Source organism: Scyliorhinus torazame, chromosome 6 (assembly GCF_047496885.1).
Source record: "Scyliorhinus torazame isolate Kashiwa2021f chromosome 6, sScyTor2.1, whole genome shotgun sequence".
NCBI classification, from domain to species: domain Eukaryota; kingdom Metazoa; phylum Chordata; class Chondrichthyes; order Carcharhiniformes; family Scyliorhinidae; genus Scyliorhinus; species Scyliorhinus torazame.
In genome coordinates this window covers 14,173,488-14,180,610 of record NC_092712.1, presented here as the reverse complement: position 1 = coordinate 14,180,610, position 7,123 = coordinate 14,173,488, and the positions used below count along the sequence as shown (strand labels likewise).

General features: G+C 51.6%; 1 protein-coding gene across 1 annotated transcript in view; it reads left to right on the top strand.

Moving 5' to 3' along the window:
- The first annotated feature begins 4,107 nt into the window (after positions 1-4,107).
- The window catches only part of wdr97 (WD repeat domain 97), a 229,449-nt gene continuing 226,433 nt past the window's right edge, over positions 4,108-7,123 (top strand). The window contains exon 1 of the mRNA XM_072507945.1: positions 4,108-6,139. The gene's annotated coding sequence lies outside the window, so the exon portion shown is untranslated. The remainder of the gene's footprint in view (positions 6,140-7,123) is intronic.

Here is a 7,123-nt window from a genome sequence, read left to right as displayed (position 1 = left end):
ACCTCTTACTCTAAAACTGTGTCCCTGGTTGTCGTCTTCCTCAAAAGTGGAACCCTCCCCCTGGTATCTACTCTCAAATCCCCTCCGTATCTTATCCCCTCCGTATCTTATTCTAATGAGGGCATTGGGAGTCCACACCGAGTGAGATGAGAAGTGAGGTTTATTTACAAGAGCGATACGTACACGACCCAGTAGATCCCGACAGTTCTCCTCTGGTCGCTGGCTTACAGGCCAACCTTTCATACAGCGATGAGATACACTTCCGCTAGGGGACCACCCTGTAGGTCCCGTATGAGTGGCAGGTCAGCACAGTGGTAAGCACTATTATTCCTCTGCCCCAGGATCCATTCCCGGCTTGGGTCACTGTCTGTGTGGGGTCTGCACGGTCTACCTGTGTCTGCGTGGGGTCCTCCCACAAGTCCCGAAAGATGTGCTGTTCGATGAATTGGAGATTCTGAATTCTCCCTCCGTGTACCCGAACAGTTGCTGGAATGTGACAACTGGGGGATTTTCACTAACTTCATTCCAGTGTTAATGTAAGCCTACTTCTGACACTAATAAAAATTATATGGGTCATTATACTTGCATGTTTCAACAGGGCCTCCCTCTCATTCCTCTAAACCCCAATGGATACAGGCCCGACTTGCCTTTCGTCTAAGATAACTCTTTCAGTGCAGGATTGAAGAGTCGATTCAACCTTCTCGGACAGCAGAATGTGCACCAGAATAAAAGCCCATCGCAGCCACCATTGATGTGACTGTCACTGGCCTGGAGAGTGGCCAGCCAGCACTGTTGGGTCAGTCAGTCCTGAGCTGGGGCATTTTCAGCTGCTCAACTGTAATTCAGACCTTGCCTAATTGGAGAGGTTGGGTTGTCCCCCCGGGTGTGAGTGTGCCGGGGACTGCAGCAGGGCAGCGGGGGGCTGTTCACAGACACACTGTACACACTGAACACACTCTGCACACTGAACACGCTCTGCACACTGTACACACTGAACACACTCTGCACACTGAACACGCTCTGCACACACACTGCGCACTGAACACGCTCTGAACACTGCGCACACTGAACACCCTCTCCACAGTGCACACGTTCTGCACACTGAACACTGCGCACACTGAACACGCTCTGCACACTGAACACTGCGCACACTGAACACGCTCTGCACACTGAACACTGCGCACACTGAACAGCCTCTGCACACTGAACACTGCGCACACTGAACAGCCTCTGCACACTGAACACTGCGCACTGAACACGCTCTGCACACTGAACACGCTCTGCACACTGAACACTGCGCACTGAACACGCTCTGCACACTGAACACGCTCTGCACACTGAACACTGCACACTGAACACGCTCTGCACACTGCACACATTCTGCACACTGAACACGCTCTGCACACTGAACACGCTCTGCACACTGAACACACTCTGCACACTGAACACGCTCTGCACTGAACACTACGCACTGAACAAGCTCTGCACACTGAACACTGCGCACTGAACACGCTCTGCACACTGAACACTGCGCACACTGAACACGCTCTGCACACTGAACACTGCGCACTGAACACGCTCTGCTAACTGAATACGCTCTGCACACTGAACATGCTCTGTACACTGAACACTGCGCACACTGAACACGCTCTGCACACTGAACACGCTCTGCACACTGAACACTGCGCACACTGCGCACTGAACACGCTCTGCACACTGAACACTGCGCACACTGAACACTGAACACGCTCTGCACACTGAACACACATTCTGCACACTGAACACGCTCTGCACACTGAACACTGCGCACACTGAACACGCTCTGCACACTGAACACACATTCTGCACACTGAACATGCTCTGCACACTGAACACGCTCTGCACACTGAACACTGCGCACTGAACATGCTCTGCACACTGAACACGCTCTGCACACTGAACACGCTCTGCACACAACACTGCGCACACTGAACACTGAACACACATTCTGAACACTGTGCACACTGAACACGCTCTGCACACTGAACACACATTCTGCACACTGAACACGCTCTGCACACTGAACACGCTCTGCACACTGAACACTGAACACGCTCTGCACACATTCTGCACACTGAACACTGCGCACACTGAACACATTCTGCACACTGAACACACATTCTGCACACTGAACACACATTCTGCACACTGAACACACATTCTGCACACTGAACACGCTCTGCACACTGCGCACCCTGAACACGCTCTGCACACTGAACACGCTCTGCACACTGAACACTGCGCACACTGAACACGCTCTGCACACTGAACACTGCGCACACTGAACACTGCGCACACTGAACACTGAACACACATTCTGCACACTGAACATGCTCTGCACACTGAACACTGCGCACACTGAACACGCTCTGCACACTGAACACACATTCTGCACACTGAACACGCTCTGCACACAGAACACTGCGCACTGAACACACTCTGCACACTGAACATGCTCTGCACACCGAACACGCTCTGCACACAGAATACTGCGCACACTGCGCACTGAACATGCTCTGCACACTGAACACTGCGCACACTGAACACACATTCTGCACACTGAACACGCTCTGCACACTGAACACGCTCTGCACACATTCTGCACACTGAACACATTCTGCACACTGAACACACATTCTGCACACTGAACACGCTCTGCACACTGAACACTGCGCACCCTGAACACGCTCTGCACACTGAACACGCTCTGCACACTGAACACTGAACACGCTCTGCACACTGAACACTGCGCACACTGAACACTGAACACGCTCTGCACACTGAACACGCTCTGCACACTGAACACTGCGCACTGAACACGCTCTGCACACTGAACACTGCGTACACTGAACACTGAACACACATTCTGCACACTGAACATGCTCTGAACACTGCGCACACTGAACACACATTCTGCACACTGAACACGCTCTGCACACAGAACACTGCGCACTGAACACACTCTGAACACGCTCTGCACACTGAACACGCTCTGCACACAGAACACTGCGCACACTGCGCACTGAACATGCTCTGCACACTGAACACTGCGCACACTGAACACGCTCTGCACACTGAACACGCTCTGCACACAGAACACTGCGCACTGAACATGCTCTGCACACTGAACATGCTCTGCACACTGAACACGCTCTGCACACAGAACACTGCGCACACTGCGCACTGAACATGCTCTGCACACAGAACACGCTCTGCACACAGAACACTGCGCACACTGCGCACTGAACATGCTCTGCACACTGAACACTGCGCACACTGAACACGCTCTGCACACTGAACACGCTCTGCACACAGAACACTGCGCACTGAACATGCTCTGCACACTGAACACGCTCTGCACACAGAACACTGCGCACACTGCGCACTGAACATGCTCTGCACACTGAACACGCTCTGCACACTGAACACGCTCTGCACACTGAACACTGAACACGCTCTGCGCACTGAACATGCTCTGCACACTGAACACGCTCTGCACACTGAACACTGCGCACACTGAACACTGAACACGCTCTGCACACTGAACACTGCGCACACTGAACACTGAACACGCTCTGCGCACTGAACACGCTCTGCGCACTGAACATGCTCTGCACACTGAACACGCTCTGCACACTGAACACTGCGCACACTGAACACTGAACACGCTCTGCGCACTGAACACGCTCTGCGCACTGAACACGCTCTGCGCACTGAACACGCTCTGCACACTGAACACTGCGCACACTGAACACTGAACACGCTCTGCACACTGAACACTGCGCACACTGAACACTGAACACGCTCTGCGCACTGAACATGCTCTGCACACTGAACACGCTCTGCACACTGAACACTGCGCACACTGAACACTGAACACGCTCTGCGCACTGAACACGCTCTGCACACTGAACACTGCGCACACTGAACACGCTCTGCGCACTGAACACGCTCTGCACACTGAACACTGCGCACACTGAACACTGAACACGCTCTGCGCACTGAACATGCTCTGCACACTGAACAAATCAGCGGGAGAGGCGCCAAAGTCGGGCCGCCTTTAACTGGCAGCGCGGCGTCTCCCGGCAACCGGCACCTTGGAGACGGCGGCGGCTCGACCGGGGCGGCAGCGGGTTAGCGGCTGGTTAGTGAGAGAGAGCGGGTTAGCGGCTGGTTAGTGAGAGAGAGCAGGTTAGCGGTTGGTTAGTGAGGGAGAGAGTGAGTTAGCGGCTGGTTAGTGAGAGAGCGGGTTAGCGTCTGGTTAGTGAGTGAGAGCGGGTTAGCAGCTGGTTAGTAAGAGAGAGCGGGTTAGCGGTTGGTTAGTGAGGGAGAGAGTGGGTTAGCGACTGGTTAGTAAGAGAGAGAGAGATGGTTAGCAGCTGGTTAGTGAGAGAGCGGGTTAGTGGCTGGTTAGTGAGAGAGAGAGAGACGGTTAGCGGCTGGTTAGTGAGAGAAAGAGTGGGTTAGCGGCCGGTTAGTGAGAGAGAGCGGGTTAGCGGCTGGTTAGTGAGAGAGAGCGGGTTAGCAGCTGGTTAGTGAGGGAGAGAGTGGGTTAGCGGCCGGTTAGTGAGAGAGAGCGGGTTAGCGGCTGGTTAGTGAGGGAGAGAGTGGGTTAGCGGCTGGTTAGTGAGAGAGAGCGGGTTAGCGGCTGGTTAGTGAGATAGAGCGGGTTAGCAGATGGTCAGTGAGTGACTGGGTTAGCGGCTGGTTAGTGAGGGAGAGAGTGTGTTAGCGCCTGGTTAGTGAGGGACGGAGTGGGTTAGCGGCCGGTTAGTGAGAGAGAGCGGGTTAGCAGCTGGTTAGTGAGAGAGAGCGGGTTAGCGGCTGGTTAGTGAGATAGAGCGGGTTAGCAGATGGTCAGTGCGTGACTGGGTTAGGATTTGTTTAATGAGAGGCTGGGTTATTGGCTGGTTAGTGAGAGAGAGAGAGCAGGCTAGCGGCTCGTTAGTGGCAGACGGAGTTAGGAGCTAGGTCGTGAGAGAGAGAGTGGGTTAGTGAAAAAGCAGGTTAGAGAGAGACCTGGTAACTGGGTTAGTGACAGACCAGGTTAGGGATTAGTTAGTGATAGACCGGTAAGGGGCTAGTCAGTGAGAAACTGGGTTAGGGGGTAGTTAGTGACAGACCAGGTTAGGGGCTAGTTAGTGACAAACTGGGTTAGGGGCTCATTAGTGACAGACTGGGTTAGGGCCTAGTTAGTGATGGACTGGGTTAGGGGCTAGTTAGTGACAGACTGAGTTTGGGGCTAGTTAGTAAGAGAGTAGATTAGGGGCTAGTTAGTGACACACTGGTTATGGGGCTAGTTTCCGAGAGAACTGGCCAGTTAACAGAGAGGCGACTGGCTAATGGAAGACAAACTAGCCATAATTAGGGACTAGTTATTGATACTCGTTAGTGAGAATCTGCGGACCAGTCATTAATCTGTTAAACATTGGTCGTTGTAATGCTGGTCAAATGAGCGTTGTTGCTGGACCCGAGTTAGTGTAAAGTTAATGATTCGTGGTCAACCGTTTGATCCCCGTTGATTGCTCAACGAGGCTCTAGTTAGTGAGACACTAGGGATTTATTACTAGCCTGTTTCAACACTTGTTACTGGGGGACTGGTTACTGGTTAATTAAGTTTAAGAACTTGTTGCTAACAGGTTAAACATAAGTTATTTCTAGGTTGCAGACTGGTTACTGAGAGATGTGGTCCTAGTTAGTGAACAGTTACCAGGAAGCTAAACAGGCATTAATTGGTGAATGACTCAGTGACAAAACCAGGGACTGCTGAGTGAGATAACAGGCAAAGTAATGAGTGGTTAAAAAGTGAGAGATTAGGGAATTATTAACAGCTAGTGAAGGGGAGACTTGGTGCTAGGTTAACCTTGCTGACAAGGTTAATAGGAGATTGGTCTCTGCCTGGTTAGTGAGAAGTTAACAATAGACTAGAGACATTTGTTGATATTTATGAGGAATTGCAAATGAGCTCATGACTAGTCAAAAATATGGAATAATTTGGAGAGGTTGGGATCATTCAATAGGTTTTGGGAGTTGATGCTAACCAGTGAAATCATAGTTACTGAGGCGCTAGACATTGGTTAGTTGAACAATTACAAAGAAGGTAGGTTATGCGTTGATTTACATTGATTAATGATAAGATATTGAGAGATGACGATGATTTGGGAGTGGTTAACGGATTGAGCTGTCATGGTTCACTCATCCCTTCTTTAATCTCTCTATCACTTTCTCCTGTTGTTTTACCTTCACCCCAGCGCTTACTCGTTTCCTACACCGGGTTTACCTGGTAGGAATGAAAGATGCAGATCCTGGCGCAAAGACGAGATGCTCGTCGCTCTTCAAACTGTGCGGCGCCCGGCTATTTGACTGGGTTTGGGGTTTTGATGAAGGAATAACTAGGTCATGGTGAGAATGGGAGGGGGGGGGGGGGTTATTTCATTAATTTGTCGGAGGGCTGTGGGCTTTGCCGGCTAGTCCAGCATTTATTGCCCATCCCTAATTGCCCCTTGAGAAGGTGCTGCTGAGGTGCCTTCCTGAACCCGCTGCAGTCCACGTTCACTGGGTATTACTCCAGTCAACCGAAGCCATAGCGGGATGCAGTGGGGTAGTGGTATTATCGGCGGATTAGTAATCCCGAGTCATGCCCTGGGGGCGCGGCTTCAACTCCCGCCACGGCAGACGGTGAAATTTGAATTCACTGAAACTCTGGTCAAAAGTCTAGAAGTTGACCATCAATCCATTGTCGTAAAAACCCATCTGGTTCACTAATGTCCTTCAGGGACGGAAATCTGCCGTCCTTACCCGGCCTGGCCTACATGTGACTCCAGACCCACAGCAATGTGGTTGACTCTGAAATGCCCTCAGGGATGGGAAATAAATACTGACCCAGCCAGCGACGCTCACGTCCCATGGACGAATATTGACGTAAAAAACATTATGGGACAAAATGAGATCAGCTAGGGTCTTATTGATTGGCGGAGGGCTGAATGGTCTTCTCCTGTTTCAGTATGAGGTATAATCGGGGTGGGGCCTTGTAGCTCAGCCTGTCCCCCCAGCAACATCTTTAACCTGCTTAACAGTGAGAAAC